Source organism: Tasmannia lanceolata, unplaced genomic scaffold, assembly GCF_043159265.1.
Source record: "Tasmannia lanceolata isolate RefF3 unplaced genomic scaffold, GAP_Taslan_0.1 ptg000015l, whole genome shotgun sequence".
NCBI classification, from domain to species: domain Eukaryota; kingdom Viridiplantae; phylum Streptophyta; class Magnoliopsida; order Canellales; family Winteraceae; genus Tasmannia; species Tasmannia lanceolata.
Window position 1 is genome coordinate 14,311,564 of NW_027518692.1, and position 19,838 is coordinate 14,331,401.

Genomic DNA, 19,838 nt, shown 5'->3' on the forward strand with positions numbered 1-19,838 from the left:
AATTCTCTAGCTTTCTCAGGGTTCCAGAACTGATTATTTTGGAGAACCACTATAGAAAGCAGGGAAAAGTTATGAATAAGCTTAGTTTGTGGTGGTCTAGCTTAAATCTCTGAACCCAAGTTTCTCTCAGTGAAAGATTCAAGATATGCGGAGGGTTTTACAATCGCTAACCATTAAAAGAAAAAGGTTTTATGTCCCCTTATTGTGGGATCTCTCAAAATAGATATGATGTAGAACCGGGAAGGGAGAATAGATGAAAGAGGAGAAAGAGAAAAAGTAGAAGAGAAGTAGAAGAACAAGAGAAGTAGAGAAGAATAGAAAGAGAACAGGGGAAGAAGAGAAGAACAGGGGAAGAGAGGAGAAGAAGAAATCTATAGAGGGAGAAATATCAATTCAATAATCATCAAAATTCACAATAGAGCTGTAAATTAGCCTATAAATAGGCTTTTAAGAATCCCGAAAAGACTAAACTTCCTAATTCTAAATAACATGGAAAATAAAATCCTGAAAAACTAAAATAACATGGAAATAAATCCTAATGGGCAAATATGCCTCTTATTTGCCTACTATCTGCACAAGATATCTGTGGCCAAAGTTATCAATGTTTTTTGGATACATTTTTTCCCACTTTTTTGCTTGGGAGAGTTATTTAGAGCCACTGACTATCTAAATCCCTCTCAATGCTTACATAATACATTCACGCTGGGATAATTCAGTATTTTCCAAAAGTTTAAATGCACATAAAGTTTATAAACAAACACTAAGAATATACTACCTCTAGTTCTCTTGATCTGTATGGAGGTGGCAGAAAGCCATGTACTTCAGCAAAAGCATCTTCACAACCAGATGGGCTCCTGGAAAGGCTTGAATCCAATACTGAGTCTGGAATGGCTTCCAGGCTTTCATCCAGAAAAGACTTGACAGTCTACAAGGTTCATGAAGCAAAAATTCAGGTTTTAGCCTTTGGTAACCAAAGCACACTTTGGTGATAGAAAAAGAAAAAAATGGAAAAGAAAGGAGCCTATGCTACTATAAAGCTGAACTTTATCTCCCCTTCTGATGAAAATAAAAAATTCTGACAAATAATTCCCGTCGAATTGGGTATAAATAAAGTTTTGCAACAGCCAATCTTATAGCATGGTAATGGATAAGGAAAGAGAGAAACATTTAGTTGATTCAAGATCCTATTAGGATGATGGAAGAATCAATTATTATTTGATCTTTTCCAGAAGCTTGAAATAGTCCAATACAAAAGAAGGCTATGTTTGTAGCATTTTCAATTTATGGCATACCTTGCAATGGTGCAATGCAGTGTCGGCCTTGCGTTTCCAGAGACCATTCCCAGGCTCTGAATGGAAAATGTGAAGTAACGGCTGCATCAGGTCAGAAGAATAGTATTACAACATTGCCCATGCATTTCAGGGAGGTATGCGAACGTAAAAGTGCTTTAAATTTACATAAACATTAGTGTGCACATAAGTGCTTGCCAAACCAATGACGACAAGAACAAATAATAACCTAAAAGAAGATAAATAATGATATTTGTTGACAGCATGAATAAAATTAAGGACTGGCCACTTATAGATTGTTCAAAATGGCCTGAACTAACCTTTCCAAAATGACCAACACACCTAATTCTGGAACTGGAAAAATCACTTGGATTTTCACATAATTATAGAAATGACTGGCTAGCTAAATTGGAAGAGGAAAAAAAATCCTTGTGTCACCATTACTGACCTTAACCAGTTGCCGAATATTTGGTTTATTGGGCCCGTATTTTCCAAGAACGGAATCGCCATATACCTGAAACTGTTTGAGGATCTGCACCAAATCTCAGATTATAAGATGAAGCCAACAGGAAACAAATATTAAAAATTTATGTGGTATTTGTTAGAATACCTGACGGCGTGAAAGCCCATTACCATGTACACCATATACTGCACTATCAATATGTCCCAGTGTAGACCAAGGGCTGCCAAAATGCTTTGCTTGTCAACTATTTATTTAAGTTAAGCCAATAGCCAAATACCAAAAAAAAAAAAAAAAAAAAGATAAAAAAAAAGAAAGAAGAAAGGAGCAAAGGGCACTTTAAGAGGCATACGCCTATTTTTGGAGGGCTTTTTTTTCACTCTGGTGCAAAGAGCCCTAACGAAATATTCTTAAAGAGGTGTAGTTGATAAAAGAAACAAAAGCCTCCCAGGAGGTTGCCGGTTGATGATGTCCAATAGGTAGTACATTGCAAATCTTTGTGAATGACCAAAACTAGTATGCTTTTGCACGTTGCGGTGTTCTATATTTGGAGTGAATACACCAAGATATACTAACAATGTTTGGAAGCTATATTGGTATACTGAACTTTACTCAACTTCAATGGGGATATTCAGTTCCCCGGTTGCTAAATAGCTAGAAGGGATATGTATCAAATTTTGCTATTTATGGTTATGATTCTGGTCAGTTTATGTTGCTCTTTATGGTTGTGGATAAGGAGACTCCGGACATGGTTTTTTATTTCAGCACCTACCAAGAAATGGGGATTTATGAAGTTCCCGAATTTTAGTTGAGCTTGAAATTACCATTGTCAATAAAAGAGGAATTGAGTAAAATCAGGTTTTAAACACCAGAAAGATTGAAATGCTTCAAAAGTTTAACTAGAAATATCTTCTTCCTATTTATCATGTGGAAGATGCAAACACCATACAATTGGGGCTCTAATAATTAATCCAAAAATTTATAATTTCTTTTATCTTATTGCTCAAACCAGGAACAAGCATTGTTCCTATGTAGATAGTCTACACTCTTATTTTTAATGCTTAGCACAAAAATCCAGTGATATAAGATATAAGAGTACTTTCATAGAAATGCTCAAACGCCAAAATACATAATGGTGAGCATTGATGATGTTCAAAGTACACACTGTAGGTAGGTACATACAAAACATTCTTCATTCTATTCGTGTGGTGTTCACAGCAGCCATGAACTCTGGAGTGGTAATGGCAACGACACCAAAAGCTAATGCATACGCAGTGGCAGTAAGAGTTCGCTAGGTTTTCTTCTTGCCATCTAGACATGTATAAAACATGGTGCGCCAAAAATGTGGGCATGGCAAGGACAGAGTTGGCGAAGGAAGTGCCACGTGACTAGGGGTAAGAGGCGAGGGTGATGGACAACAGCTATCTAATGGTTAAAACTCTCTAATATAAAATGCAACCACCAGCAATATTAATTATTATAGCCCCAATTGTATTATTACAAAGATAATGCCAGCTTCTCTAGAAAAAAGAATATTCAAATTGAAATGTGGGATCATACTTATTGTAAGCAGCCCGTCCGACCATCACCCCATGAGCTCCGTGTCTTCTTGCTGCATCAACCTATGGAAAGGAATATTCAGTAATAATAGAATTAGGGGAGTGATAAATCGACCCCCATACATCTTAAATCGACTCCCTATGTGTCTCTCTCTCCTCTCTCTCTTTCTCTAACCCAGAGGAGATGGAAAGACGCATAGGGGGTCGATTTATCACTGCCCTAGGATTAAACTACAAGGTCCATGAATAACTACTGAAAAGAGTTGGGATATAGTAAATTTAGGAAGAGTCTAGGAGTGATTGTTTAACATCGATAATGATAGTCCTTTTATGAATAAATAAATCCAAAAATCATGCCAAAATTTTAACATAAAACATTATAAACATAACTCATTTAGATGAGTGATGCTTATAGCATTATCAATAAAGTTTATTTCATGCTTGGTCACCCAAACTCTGCTACTTTGAATATTAAAATTACAAATTCCAGTGCAAGAAAAGCGTAACACTAGAAAACTAAGAAATACCATAAAACCCAAATCCCTCCATGTCGAGGATAGTGATATGCAATAATATAGCTGACACTTTGAATTTACTGCTACCACACATGTTGATACATGTCCACATTGACACGCGTGTCGATACGTATCGACACTTGTAAACTGATACAGATCGTGGTCTACATCATAAACATACTGCTATAAGTGACTTAATGTGAGCATGTAGACATGTTTTTGTACTGTCAAGTGAAATATTGTTTATTATTGATTATACTGTTTACATCCTCATCTATCATTAACTATTATTTTATTATTAACTCTTCCTTTAACTGATATTTAGTATTATCTCCCTCCCCTAAACCTAAAACACTAAATAAACACTTCCAATATTATATTCATTATATCCTAGCGGTCAGTCCTCGTTGCATTTTGAGGATTGAAGACAACTAGATTAGATTGATGATTGCATTTTTATTTGGTTATCTCATGTTTCTTTGAGACTTAAATGAATACCATATTTATCTTATTGCAAATCATGATTAAAAATCAATATTTTGTGTACGAGTGTGTCCTTGTTTCTAGATTTTTAGGAGTTAACGCATCGGGCACCTTCTATCTCTGTCGACACTTGGCACACATATTTCCTGTCCAAAGATCATAGATGATATGACATATTTGAGAGAAGAAATATAATTACTATACATCTTTTACTTGCTAGCTATATGATGATACTTTTAAAGCTATTGCATTAAATTTCAACTATCGTATTTTTTATTCCAAGCGTGACAGGTCAAATAGCAGTCATGTGGCCCAGTCTCACCTCATCAATGCAAGTTATACCCCCATTTATTGTGAATTGTAATTCTGGAAAGTCACGCAAAATGCCAAAGTAGTATTCGTACCTGCATATTCGAATAAAAGACCGTCAATGAATTGAACACAGCATGATGTGTGAGATGAAGTTTGCAGGCTATACAGTGATGCGCTAACTCGGGATTAAAGAATTTTAATATATGCATTGCAAGTGACCTTTGCACAAAGGTCACTTTTCTGACCTTCATAGGCACACTGAAACATGTGGCACTTCTAAATTGTGATTAGGGCTGTTGAACTAGTGGGTCACCAGCAGACTGTATGAGATTTTCTGGCCAGTCTTTCTCAATGTATGATCCTAAACCTTAAAAGGGCATTTTTTTAATGTAAAACAAGAATTTGGTAGCAATTACTAGCGTTGAACAGGCCATGATCTTCTGTTTAACTGTTTAACATGGGACCAGACTATTCTGTATAGTCTGGTGGTAGCCCACCAGAATAACATCCCCGATCACCACACGCATGTCACATGTATTCTGCGAAGGTTAGAGAAATCTAATTCATGTGAATGTACTTATGTACTTAAAAATATCTTTTGAATCTATACCTAAAATTCTATTGTCTTTGATGAAAACCCAAAAATAATGGTCGTATATAACGAAAGATTACCTTGGCTTAGGATTTAAAAAAAAATCAATTCTAATAAATTATTTGGGTCTAGGCAGAGAAAACAGTTCAATAAACGTACTTCAAGGGAGGAACTTTCAGATTCTCGGCAGGGCTGATGCCATTGAGCAATGCTTTCCGTGCATGTATTATGAAATGTCTGGTTGGAGAAATAGAAGCAACAGTGTAAACAAAATTGCCTGAAAAATACGATAAAAAATCAGAAAGCCCTACAAAAATTAATGCATGTAACGTGCCAGAGAAGAAATAACTGACATAATAGCAGGCATGATTCTCTTTTTTAGGCAGATATGGAATGGGCATGTAATTCAATAAGCAGATGCCCCGTCTATTGCTTGTTTTCAGTGCACAATTCTCTTGTTATTTTTATTTATCTGTATTTGTTTGCTGCATCATATATTCTACGGTGCACAATCTAAGAGTACATAGATCTAAATCTCATGGAATGAAATAATTGCAAAATTGAACAAGAATTGAGTTGAGAGATGCTTTGCCTTCAATACGGATAGCCAATATTTTAATGGCCAGCTCTACGCAGATGCTTTCAATTAAATGTGCAATAAGTCATCCATGACTATAAAGCTAAAGAAAGGACTGTTTCTTGCTAGATACTAGAAGATTTTAAAAATATGCATTAAAGGCACTTGCTCTTAGAGTCCTAGACTTTAGTTATCTAGTCTAGAAGGGAAGTGTCAAAACACTTGGACAACTCAAACTATGTTTGGCAATGGGTACCTCTGCCTTGATGAGTTTCCAGATTTGTCTGTGGTCGACATCTTCAGGGAGGATAACGAACTTGTGGATTGTTCAACAGAGACCGATGGCATTGAAGTGTGAAGGACTAATTCTCCTCTAGGTCTCAAGTATCTTATTTGTGACAACAACACGGCTGGGTTCTCCCAGTGTCATTATTCTTTTCATTAGCCAAATTTTATGTTATCTAACCAAAAAAAGAAAAAATCATATTAAAACAAAGAACGTAATAGAGATATCTGACATATAAGGGCAAGAATTAAACATGAGAAAACACCAGTCAATAGTTCATCCTCTTATCAATAGTCTTATTGGTCTTCCCTGTTTTATTAGGCATGCTGTGAGCCTGTGACTGGAACCCTACAACCATGATCAACCCAGAGTTCCAAAAAAAAAACAGTAATTGCATAAACCTAAGTCATGATTGCAAATTACCAGCATCACCATGCAACAATCTCATTATGTGCTGTGGTTTTTCTCTTGGAAGAGTTAAAACTTGCAAAACACTATGTAAGACCTCTATGAATATATGATAGGCAGCAAATATATGTAACAGTTCAGATCATGAATGATTATGAAATCCTTCACTACATTTGAAGCAATCAGGTAAATGATGAAATCTTGCAAAGAGGAGAGAAAAAACAATAAAAAAAAGATAAAAAGTACCATTAAAAAAACAACTTCAGATGTACCATCTATGTCATGCATAATTTCTCTAGGGTTAAGTATACAATGTTTTGCACATAACCTCTAAAAGGAACATAAGTTGATAAAGGGGCTCACAGAGTTCATCGTATGAATCATGGTCATCAACGCCTATTCGACATTTGACACTGACAGGAACATCACAATTGGCAGCAATAGCTGACATAGCCTCCCCGACAAACTTCCCTTGTGAAGACCAAATTGTCTACATCAGGCTTAACTATCAAAAAGAAATTTACCATTTGGAAGAAATTATGAAGTTAACAGACCTTTGGGTCAAGCATAAGTCGCACACCAAAGCACCCATGGCCGGCTACTTTTCCACTGGGACATCCATAGCTGGTATATATTGGACATTTCAAATCATGGATAAAAGGGATAAGGGAATTCAATGAATAAGCAAAAGGGAAAAACCAAATACATACTTTAGATTTATTTCATCATAACAGTAAGCATTTGCAAGTTCAGCCGCTTTAGCCAGGTTATCCAAATTACTTCCACCAATTTAAACAACGATGGGGTGTTGCTCTGGAGGAAATGCCAAAAATCTGTCCTGAACAATACGAACAAGAAAGTGGGGATCAGATATTGTTAAAACCATAATAACAGATACTACATCAATATATGATTGTATATTAAATTATTAATTAAAACAAGAAACAAAAAAAGATTTGTAATAGAAAGGTGTTCATGTCAGAAAGAGGATAGCAGAACACACACACACATCTTGGCCTTATTGATGAGATGTCTCAACCTAGGAATGAAAATAAAAAATGGAGAGAAGTACAAATCTAGGGAGACACAAGATCTATTTTGATACTCCAAAGTCCAAACCAAGCCTTGGGAGCATACTGAAAGAAAGATAATATCTCATCATAGGAGACACTATTTTTTGAAAAGCCTACAGAAAGGAATTACATGAGAGAACGACAGCTGATATCATTGTCTTCAATGCCATATGCATAGGCACCTAGGCGATCGAACATAGGTCCATTGCCTGGGATTAACCATATATTCTATATCGGACCCAAGCACTCAGGTCAATGCCATGGTTTAGGTGATTGCTTAGGCTCTCACCTTTTCAGCCATTGACTGCCTGCCACCGGGGGTTGCAATGACCAGCCTTAGTTTGTAATAATGCATACTTTTCTCAAAAGGAGGAAAATGGCTCATGATTTGCACTCTCCAACCCTTTAAAATCCCTTAAAGAAAAATATTTCTAAACTTTAAAAAAATACATCAGATAGAAACATTGTTGATTTAGTTTCAGACAAATTCAAGAGGACGATCAAAATCTTCATTAATTTAGTTACATGGTCATTTTTTAATTTATTAATATTCGTATTACACCATCTGATTTACAAAAGCAACAAAATCAGCATTTCATAGTTTACTGACAACAGTGACAATAAGGCATGATTACTGATTCAGTGTTAAACATCAATTTTAATGATAGGAATTAAAAAAAATATAAAAAAATAAAGATCATATATGGATATTATGTGTGTGTGTGTGTGTGTGTGTGTGCATATATGCATAATATGATATTTTTTATTCTTAAATTATATATATATATATATATATATATATATTTAAATATTCTATTTTTTCTAGTTTTTCCCTGATATAACCTGAAAGTAACAAATGATTAAACTTGTCAACTATAATGAAGGCATGGTAGAGAGAAACATCATAATCTTCATACCAGATTTTCCTTTTGATGAACAATAGTCTCGGCCACAACCATTTATGTGTAAAGCCATGCGTGTTTTGATATGAGCCGAGTAAGAGTCCTGTAGTGACAATCTGTCCAATCCATCATTGGAGCAACACTGCAACACATAGGAACCATGCTTCACACATGTTATCCTCATTCTGTAAATGGCAGCTACTCTCCAAAAAAGCATTTAATCTGAGAGCTTCTATACATGCTTACTTGAACCAAGGAGGAAGATAGGTGGCCTTTCTATGTACTGTATGCTTCTGAGTATGAGAGCAGAGTGTTTTAGGTTGAATTGAATGTCCATATAATATATTGATGGATCGTCTAGGATGATTTTTGAGGTTACAAGATTGAATTGGAGCTAGTGAAGCAAACAGGGTATGTACTGCTGACTTCATCATCACTCCAATCAGTTCACATCACATTGCTTTAGGAACCTGGCCATTACAAGGAACCAAAGTGTCAACTCTTTCCAATGTTCAGACTTCAAGGTGCCTCATTTATTGTTGAATTGTTTTAGATTATGACAGCCGATTGTGGACTCCCCAACCAATTATTAGACTCAAATTTAGTGCAATTTTCGGTCCAATAATCGGTTGGGGACTCCACAATCAGTTGTCATAATCTCAAACAAACAGGGCCTAAATAACAAAAAGCTCTAACAACTTAAGCTTTTGAGTAATTGGTTGTTTCATATGGTGTCAGAGCTATTGCCTCAAGGCAGGTCTTGAGCTCAAAACCCAACAACTCCTTGATATTAAAAATCCACGTGTATGGCCAACCCAAAAGAGGGGCCATATGTGCCATATGTATGGCCAACCAAAAAAATAAAACAAGGGGCCACATCTTAGGGGGAGTGTTGAAGTATTAATGATTAAATAACGCCACCTCTAACAGCTTAAGCTTTTGGAGTAATTGGTTGTTTCACATTTATACATGAAAGAATGGACAAAGAATGCACATTTCTGGCTTCTACTAGACCTCAGTTGTCTCATTCATTATTAGGTAGCTAATAAGAACAGAAAAGGGTATTTATACCTATAAATGTAAGTCTAAATTGCAATTTAGGCCTTTTTTTTTTTTGAATGGCATGCAATTTAGGCCTTTTTAAAAGTGCAGTTTACACATACCTACAATCCAAAAAACTCAAAATTGCTCCCAAATTGCAATTTGGGTGTACATTCAAAGTTCAAACACACTGAAAAATCCGACGAAATCTTATAGAGGACGATTATTTCCCAAATGAAAAAAATAAAATTTGGAGCGAAAAATTAACCTAAAAGGAGATTCAAGTCCTATGAAATTTGGATGTGATCATGAAAGCAATGAAAATATAAAGATGAAAAGATTTACATTCATTAAGAAATAAAGGAAAGAGAATCCCATACCTAGGGTTTTACAGAGCGGGAGAACTAGAGAATGGGCGGCGAAGAAAAAAATGCGGGAAATAGGATAAGTTATCTCGGTTATGTTATTGAAGGGCAATCATCACCGTACATGTACAATTGAGGAGAGTTGTCCACCGTTGATTTTCATTCAAATTCAAAAAAGGAAGTTGATACCATTTGAGATTGTTCTTTTAGATGAGTTTTATAAGGTGGGGACTGGGGGTCGTGCGTGTGGGGCATGATATACAGTGGGGTCCACAAGAATGGGTGATCTAAACCGTTCGATTATATTTACAAATGGGTAAGGGTGTTAATGGTACCAGTATTGGACATGATTTTGAACACAACTGCTAGATTCAAACCACATCCATTGGATGCATATCTTGAGGTTCAAAATTATTTCATATCGTGATTCAGATGTAGCCAAAAAATGTCCTACCAGAAAATCCGATGGAGCATCCTAGATCTGAATGGAGGGTGTTCATGTATCCAAATGCCATTCATTTTTTTGTCTATAAATGTCTATTCGTGAAGAGTATTTTCATAATCTATATAATATGAAGTATCGGTTTTCTTTATTTAGATTGCTTTTTCTTTATTTAAGTTATTACCATATTTAGGATTTCCTTATTTTACTTTTCATATTTTACCGGTTTATATTTCTTTATTTTGCTCCCCCTAATTTCTATATAATGTAGATGCCGTATGGCTATTTAATAAGGAATAATCAAATTTAGTGCAATTAGCGTATTGGAGGCTGAGTTTCCTCGAATTAACTCATTGGAGGCCTAAGTTTCCACGAATTAACTCACTCTTTCCCTCTTTCTCTATCATCTTCTTCCCTAATTTCTCTTCTAATAGAACGATGTTCTATCGATAAATTGAAGGGCACCCATGCAGTAACCATCTATAAGGGCACCCCATTGGTCCAACCTATAGACACCCCATTTTGACCGGACCTAAGTTCGCGGTGTTTGTGCGAAGCCCCATCCAATCAGCAAGTTAGAACCTCGGATTCTACCCTAAGATAGGTTAGGGTCCCACCAGGGTCCCTGCAAAATTCTGTTTAAATCCGTGAAGGTTTGTCAAATAGGACGAGCGCTGTGGTATAGTATCAAGGGATGTAGAAGGGAGGTGAATTATCCGCAGAGGGAGATATCCAGTTGAGAAGGGGGGTGAGTTATTGTGTGATGGGCGTGCCCAAGCCGAATAAGACAAATCTGGCGGGCGCGCCTCATCAATTTCCGCGCGCCTCATCAAGTGGGGGTGCGGATATCAACACTTTTATTTTGATATATAAAAAAAAATAAAAAAGAAATGAAGGCACTGTTCATTTTCGTAGAAAATTTTTGAGAGAGAGAGAGAGAGAGAGAGAAGAGAGATTAGGAGAGAGAGAGAGAGAGAGAGAGAGAGAGAGAGAGAGAGAGAGAGTAGATCTAGATCTTGAAACCCTCGTCTAAAACCCTTCTCTGATCACTTTCTTCTTCTCCGGTCATCCTCCGGCCGTGCTCCGATCGTATTATAGATTTCAGATCTGAAGAATTCTCCTCTTGAAGCTTGAGAGAAAGTTGTAGGCAATTTCTAATCTGAAACTCCGACCGAACTCCGGCCGGTCATTTGTTACCTCCTATCAAATCAGCTTCATTGACATCATATTTGTTAAAAGAAAAATAAAAAGAATAAAAAATGAAAAGAAGGAAAGAAGGAAAAGAGGAATGATTGCTTAAAAAGGTTTTCTTCCAATGAAGCAATGTGGAATGAGAATAGCATATCTTGATTGACAAAAAATTAAGATTGGAATCAAATCCAATTTGGAAACAAGAAAGAAAGAAAGCAAGAGGGGAAAATTGGAAACAAGCCAAAAAGGGAGCTCTCACATTGGAAATTACTATTTCTCTCTTAACCCTAGTTTTTTTTTTTGTATAAAAATCAAAGCAAACAATCCTAGAAAAGATTGAAAAAAATCCAAATTCATTTTTTTCTCTCTCCTCCCAAGAAAAAAAAAGAACCTCTTCTCTCTTGAAGTGTGTTCATATCTTTCAAGGGTTCTTCACAAAAAGAATTCTTAAAATTCCTTTTATTCTTCATCAAGGATCTTTGGGGTGTTCTTTGGGTCTTCTTCATTATATAAAAGGGTGTGACAAAGCGTATACCTCGGATCTACGCACCCTAGAGACAAGGAGCGCGATCAACGGTAAGATCTTTATCTTTATAATATCAAAAGTAGAAAAACATGCTAGGGTTTTACTTTTGATAGATCAAATCAATGAATTTTTTCTTCAAATTCCAGTATGTTATAATATAGATTATAATTTTTCAAAATTCAAAATTTCACCAAAAAATTAAATTTCCTCAATTTAATAATGATTTTCTTTCGTTTTTTATTCAATATGGATTTAAATCGGATTATCAAAACAAGGGTTTCTTTAAAAACTGATATTTTTTGGAATTTCTATAAAATAAAATACTGCTGGAAACTCAATTTCCAATCGCGGTTTGGCCGTTTTAATTTTCATTCTATTTTTCAAACAATAACCCCGAAAGGGGTTATTTCTTGATGAACGAATCCAAAAGTATATCAAACCATGTTCAAAATTTGTGAAATCTTGTTTGCAAACCAATGTTTTGATTTCCACAACAGCCAAAAATTTTTGGATTTTTTTTGAATTTATTTAATCCGGTTTTAAATTATTTTAAATTTTGGTCATTTTTAATAAATATTAGAATATTTTACAAATTGATGAAACTCTCCAGAATTAATGTTAAATAATAAATTGAAATTCTCATGAAATTTATTTTCAAAAAAAGGTTTTTTATTTGTTTTCTTATCGCTTCTTCGTTTTACGTGCCGTAATTCGTTTTCGTATTAAATTAGTAAATTTTTAAAATTTTTCTTTACAAACCAGTAAATTTGGTTACTGGAATGTTAGATAAAAATTTTCAATTGGTTTTGCAAAGTTTTAATGTGGTTTTGTAATTTATTTTAATAAATGAGTTTCAATTCCTAGGAAACAAATTCTCCTTTTCTATTTAAAAATCGATTTTATGGAGGATATTTAATTTTTAAGTTTTAAAATTTTGATAGAAAATTTTATAATCTATTATATATCTACTGAAATTTTTTATTTGATTTTAGGATATTATTAGGTTTGCGTTTTAAGTAATTCTTTGGTTTCATCCAATTTTTGTGTGAATTTCAATTGACATCAAATCGTAATAAAAGTCCTTGAAAGTCATACCGTAGTCTAATCTCATGATTATCTTTATTCTGTGAAAGTTTGGATTAATTTAAAATTGATATGCTATAAGTTACTGTGTTAATCTATGAACTGATTTGAATTTTGAGAAATTGGAAATTGATATTAAATCTTAGTGAGAATTCATATAAGTTTTCCAATAAGCTATAATAATCTAGATTTATATTCGGTGAAAGTTTGGATTAATTTGAAATTGATATGCTATAAGTTGCTGTGTTAATCTATAATCTGATTTAAATTTTGGAAAATCGGAAATTGATATCAAATCTTAATGATAATTCATGAAAATTTTCCAGTAAGCCACAATCATCCATATCTTGTTACTGGAAAAGTTTCAGCTGATTTGGGGTTTGATTGCTTAGGGTTTCTGTGTAATCTAAGAATCTGGTCTTAATGATAATAAATCATAATTTAATAGCAAATCAACACAAAAGTCAGTAAAAACCTCCAACAAATCTTAACTTTACATCATGAATTTAATCCCTAACTTGTTTGAAACAGAAACCTTAGGGTTCGTAGATCTCCACTGTAAATTCGCTATACCGCGATAGTCTAACTGCCGAGATCGCAATCGTAATCGTATACTAATTGCGATTAATCCTGCATAATTAGAGTGCGTAAATTATAGTATGATATTGGCTCCGAAGTCTACTATCCACGGAAATCCTGAGAAATATGCCAGGCAATAAGATACTATAATTTACGTGCTAAATCACACAAGTGTTGAGAGCACGATTCCCTTCCATGGTTGCGATTTGAGGCCGAAACTTGCGAACTATAGAGCCTTTGGTATTCCTTAGATGTTTATGAATAAAAAATCTTTGAAATCGAAAAACATCAAGTTCAACAAATTGAACTAACTCACTCCATGTCTTTGGAACTGTTGGATTACGGCTTCCCATCGTAGGAACTATTAGAGCCCCATTTAGGAACACTTGTGTCATGTTGTATTCTAGGTTTTAGGGTGTCCTAGAGTTAGGGAGTTCAGCCTCATCACGACCGATTCTTATTATTAGCAATTGAGTCATAGATCTAGTTACACTACTTATCCATTTTTCCCATAGGACAAGCCTAGTTACCTAGGATGTAGGTTAACCTGCATTAGTCTAAGGGACAACTTGCACTTAGATAGGATCATATAGCATCTTAGATGAAGTCCTAGGATAATAAAATCTTCAACTTGAACTAAATAATCTCTCTTAAACTGTTGAAACAGTCCATCCAGTCTAGATCAGTGTCCTAGATGAGTTAGGCATAAGTAGCTTAGTTTAGGTGCACCGAACTACGATTGACTCTGGGATACGTAGGCAACTTGGATACTTGAGTGGCATACCAACCCCGAGTCGGCTCCACACATAAGTGGTGGGATTTTGTATATTAATCCTTAAATTAAAAGTAATTAAATCACTTAGGGCTTTCCATGAAATTAGAATTTTAGGAGAACTTTCACTTAGATTGAATTCAAACAAATTAAGAAAATCAAGATACACATTTAGGAATTACACTGAAATTAGATCTTAGGATGCATGTCATGTAGTTCGGACATTAACATAGAGTTAAATGAGCCATTTAAAAGAAATTCAAAAGAGTTAACTTTTGGAATTGAAGACCGCTTATCAGGCAGGAATGGTGCATGTGGTGGTAACTCCCCATACCTTCCATTCTCGTAACCAGGTAACGAGTCTAGATTTCTGGTCAATTATGGGTCCTAGATCCCTCATCTAGGTGGCGACTCTGTCACTCTCTTTTGCGTGGAATTCGGATTGCCTTAGTGATCCCAAGTTCACAGAAAAGATGAATTAAATCACACCTTGCTAGGCTCGGCGGCTTACCCCTACCCTTATGGGTACTGGGTTGCACATTTGTTTGCACCATATGGCTTTGTTGCTGCCTGCTTGGTTGGGTAATTAAAATCAATAATTAAAAGCACACGTCATTCGCGTGGGTACGAGAGACCAAGAGAGAGCGTGGCGGCTCGCGCCTCACCCCTCTCGCGGGATCAGGTCCCACAGTTTGGCGACTATGCTGGGGATCACCTAACTTCTTTAAAACTTCAAAGGATAACTCATTTGAATTTAATTTAACTGGCTCATAAAAACTTTCTCTTATATGCTTGGTAGATTAGTTTGTTTACTTTCACATCACATAATAGTCAAACTTAATCTAACAAAACCTGAAGGCATCATAGATTGCGTAAACATATTACACACACTTACATCACTTGCATCTAAACCCTTGAATCTCACATGCACACACATCCTATTTTAGGAACCAGGAGTGTTATCTAGTATGGTTGACTGGGATTTCATCACCTGGTGCCTCTGTGCTAGAGAAGCATTCCACCCTTAGCCTAGTACCTTTATGGTGCGTAAACGGATCTCTTGTTCACGTACTGATACGCCGGACACTGGTACAGTATATTGAGCACGGATTCGCGCTAAGGGAACTCTTGGCCTTACCCCTAGATTAACCCACACATGCATGTAGTATACGAACACACGTGCATCACATGTGTGATTGTAGTTTAGGATATCCTACCCATTTGTGTCTAGATTAGGCCGTAGTCCATCTTCCAATGGCTACGATCGGTCCTTAAGTACGCAAACAGTCATGAGTCGAGATCCTCTCTCCACTCCGTTAGATTATGATTAGGATTGATGCCTTCAGGTAACCCTTGTCAAAATGTAAAAAGATTAAAAAACTTTCCCTTTGGGGTTAGGATATAAATCCCATCATTTCCAAAGATCTCATAGGATTAGTCATTCCTGATCTACCCGTTGAAAGCAATCCTATGTAATCTCATCTAATCTTTTGATCGTGTGTCTTTCATTCTTCTGTTATACGATTCGATCGTATCTTCATACCATCCCCTAACTGGCAGGAACAAAATCTCACAATCTTTCGATTATGCAATCTCATGATCTGATCATACCTAGTCCAGATGATCAATCTTGTTTATATCATTGGTCTCTTCTTACTCTAGGGGTAACCTGTTACAAGATTATTTCGATAAGCCTCTCGAGTCTATTCCCATGACCCTTAAACTAGGGGCATCCCCTAGTGCATTCGTGTCGCCATCATCATGTCTCAGTCATTATAGGATTCATTCTGTCATTTCAATTGCTTGTTTAACCCATAACCATCTTTCAGTCGTCAAGTAGAGAGCGCACCTTGAATGTCAAGCTTACACTTTATATTCCTTGTTTCCATTCCAGGAGCTGTCATAGCCATGTCTAATATTTTTTCGGGTCCGGATCAATTCATTATTACAAATGAGGCCTGGCTCTCCACAACCTTCCGTTGTTGATCCAGATTCTGCACCACTTCCTCCGACAGCTCCTTTGGCTGAAAGCTTGAGAAATACCCGGTCCAATACCACTGCTGATACCTTGGCTCTTATCCTCCAACAATTGCAAGAGCTTAAAGAAGAGAATCGTTGCATCAGGGCTCAATTGAATGAGATATTTGGCTCAGCTGATGTTACCTCTAAAGGCAAAAGCCCTAGCTTCTCCATGGCATATGGGCATGCTCAAAGTTCCATGGCCACGGGTTCTAAATGATTGATTCTGAATCTGTTTACATCATGAATTTAATCCCTAACTTCTTTGAAACATAAACCTTAGGGTTCGTAAATCTCCATTGTAAATTCGTTATACCATGATAGTCTAACTGCCGAGATCGCAACCGTAATCGTATACTAATTTAGACACCCCATTTTGACCGAACCCTAATAGAGTCGTTAGGATAGAAATCCTGTCAAACTAGGGTCTTAACATCCCAAATTTGCTCCCGAGCTAGGTTAGGGTCCCACCAAGTTCCCTGTGAAATTTCGTCAAGATCTGCGCTGATTCGCCTAGTGAGCAAGCCTCGATAGTGTCGCGGTGCAAATTCAGAAGAGGGGTAATTCATCCAAAAGGGGGGGGGCTAATTATAGAAGAAATAAACCTAATATACCATGGGAGGCTGTTCAAGTGAAAGAGGGGTCAAATTTGTCATTTCCCTTTTTGAACCCCATTGTTTAACCTAGCCCTCCCTATAGAGCAAAAGAGTGAATATATCATTTATAGATGGGGTTCTTTTATTTGGACCACCCCTATGGGCAATAAAAATTCAAAATAAGCTAATTGCTATGGGCTGTCCATGGAGGAAAGCAGGGGGTGAATCACCTTAAAGTTGGGTGTCCAAAGAGCAGAGGGGAGGCCAAATATCACAAAAGAAGAGGGCTGTCCAGAGCAAGGAGGGGGCATGAATATATCATTTCCCTTTAAGCTAACCGAATGGAGGAGATCAAGGGTGGAGATTAGGCAAGGTAAATGGGTTTTGTAATGAGGGGTTTAGATGATACCTGGAAAAATATCTTGGGTATAAAAAGAAAGAGAGAGGGGAGGAGGAAAGAGGATTAGGTTTTTTTTGTGTTTTCCATTTCTAAAAGAGGGCAGCTGCAAGAGACTTGCAGGGAGAGGATTTTTCTGGAAAAATAGAGAGTCGAGAGAGGGAGAGAAGAAGATCGAAGGAGAAGAAGGTGGCCATTGATTCCGGCCATTCTTCAGCCTCATCAACCCCAAACCACCACTACCAGCACCGACCGGAGCTTAGAGAGAAAGAGAGAATAGCAGAGGGGAGGCGCCTCATTTTTCTTGAGAACAAGCCAGAGAGAGAGAGAGAGAGAGAGAGAGAGAGAGAGAGAGAGAGAGAGAGAGAGAGGGGAAGAAGGATTTCGACCTTCTTCTCCGGTGATTCCGCCGGAGATTCGACGAGCCAGCCACCTCCTATCTCCATCACCGACAACCATCCTCATCTACCAGCCACCATCGTCGTCTTCTTCTTCTTTTATTTTTATTTTTCTTTTTTTTTCTTTTTCTTAAAACCCACACTCACCATTATCACCACTTCTTCTTCTTCGGCCAGCCCATTCCCGCCGGCAGATCCCACCTCCCACCTCCATCCCTTCCGACCACCCAAAATCCTTCCACCACCAAACCTTCTTCCCTCAGCCACCACCTCCCCTACAAACCCATTTCAAAACCCCTTCACCAAAACCCCTAATCATCGAAACCCCATCTTCCCCATCACTGACCCCATTTCCCTCCAACCACCACCTCCCATCCTCCACCACCACCACCACCACCATCTCTCCGCTCATCCTTTTTCCATTAACCCATTTTCATTTTTATTTTTCCCCATTCACAGCAGAGGAAGAGAAAACAGAGAGGATTTCTCATTTTGTAAAAAAAAAAAAAAATTTCAACAGAACAGAGAGGAGGAGGTTGAGGAGCTGCAACTCTACCACCACCAACCCCATCTCCGGCCGGAGCTCCGATCGGCCTCCATCTCCGCGTCTCCTTCAACCCCAACACCTCTTCTACCGGCGAAATTGGTAGATTCCAGCCCGAAATCCGACGATCTCCATCGGCCACCCCATCCATCCTTTTCTTCATCTCCTACCTTCATTTCCCCAATAAAACCCCCACTAAACCCATTCCATATCCACCATTTTTATTTTTTTTAACCCTCTGTTTCAACTAGACCACCTGCACCCCTAGCTCCGGCCGCCACCATTGAATCCGGCCAGCCCACCCATAACCTCCGATCGGATTTTCACCTAAACCCTACACCATTTTCATGATCACCATAGCCATCTTCTTCTCCTTCACCTTCCATCGCCATTGCCACCCTCATTCATTACTCTGACCCAACCCAAGCTCCGTCTGGCTTCGGTCCAAATCCAACCAATAACCTTTTAAATCCAAACCCATTTTCGTTCCTCATAAAACCCCTTTCAGCCTTTAGCTCCAAACCCTTTTTCCAAGCCACCATTAGTGCTTAAACCCAATTAGAAACCCACAGAAAATCTCCTGCTTCCCCATCTCCTCCGGCTCCATTTTTCCGGCACCACCATTGGATCTGGCAACTCACGACAAAATCCATTGATTCTGGCCTGCCAATTTTCAGAGAGCATTGGAGAAGAAGAGGAAGTAGCAAATCAAAGCAACTTTCATAAATCCTATAATTTTCATGTGTTTTCATCAAGATTCCAGGTATTTTCTCATTCCTGTTATATCTGTGAATATTGGATGGCATATATCATTTAGAATAGTGTTGATCTGTGAATCTGTACATGGATGGTGTGTGACCCGGGGATTTGATTTTAACTTGGTTCTTAGATCTAACCTGGGGTTTAATTTCTGTTGAAAGTGGATGGTGGAGGGATATATGCTTAACTGATGTAGGAAATCAGGTTATTCCTCATACCCATGTCATGGGTATGAGTATCATCTGATTTCACACGAGACCCATGTCGAGGGTTCAGCTGAATTGTTTTGTAGTTCTGAAGTTTTATTCTTTGAAATTATAATACATTGATTCATGGTTGCTCATCTTGTTTTCTACTGTTGTGGCATTGCTTCTGGCTTTGGATGTTAATTTGATTCTTGAATGCAAGATGGCAATTTTATTTTCTGTGATGAGCGGATGATGGAGGGATGTATGCTTAATTGATACAGGAAATCAGATGATACAAGTATCATCTGATTTCACAGGAGACCCCATGCTGTGGGTGTTATTAGATGGATAATCGATTTGCTTGTCCTCTTGGATTCTGGAGCATCTGCAGATTTCTTAAATTTGACCCTCCCCAATGCATGTTGGCAGTTTCTTTGTTGAGTTACATTCTTGTTCTCTTATTTTTTTATTGGAGAGTAATG

General features: G+C 37.2%; 1 pseudogene across 1 annotated transcript; it reads right to left on the minus strand.

The window, feature by feature from the left end:
• Positions 1–745: 745 nt before the first annotated feature.
• LOC143846877 (uncharacterized) lies at positions 746–8,922 on the minus strand (annotated as a pseudogene). The gene is made up of 12 exons (XR_013234876.1): positions 8,703–8,922; positions 8,472–8,598; positions 7,192–7,319; positions 7,036–7,105; positions 6,845–6,947; positions 5,370–5,487; positions 4,629–4,710; positions 3,310–3,371; positions 1,900–1,972; positions 1,738–1,821; positions 1,293–1,373; positions 746–925 (listed from the first exon to the last, which is right to left on the minus strand). The product of XR_013234876.1 is annotated as an uncharacterized LOC143846877 (transcript).
• Positions 8,923–19,838: the final 10,916 nt, after the last annotated feature.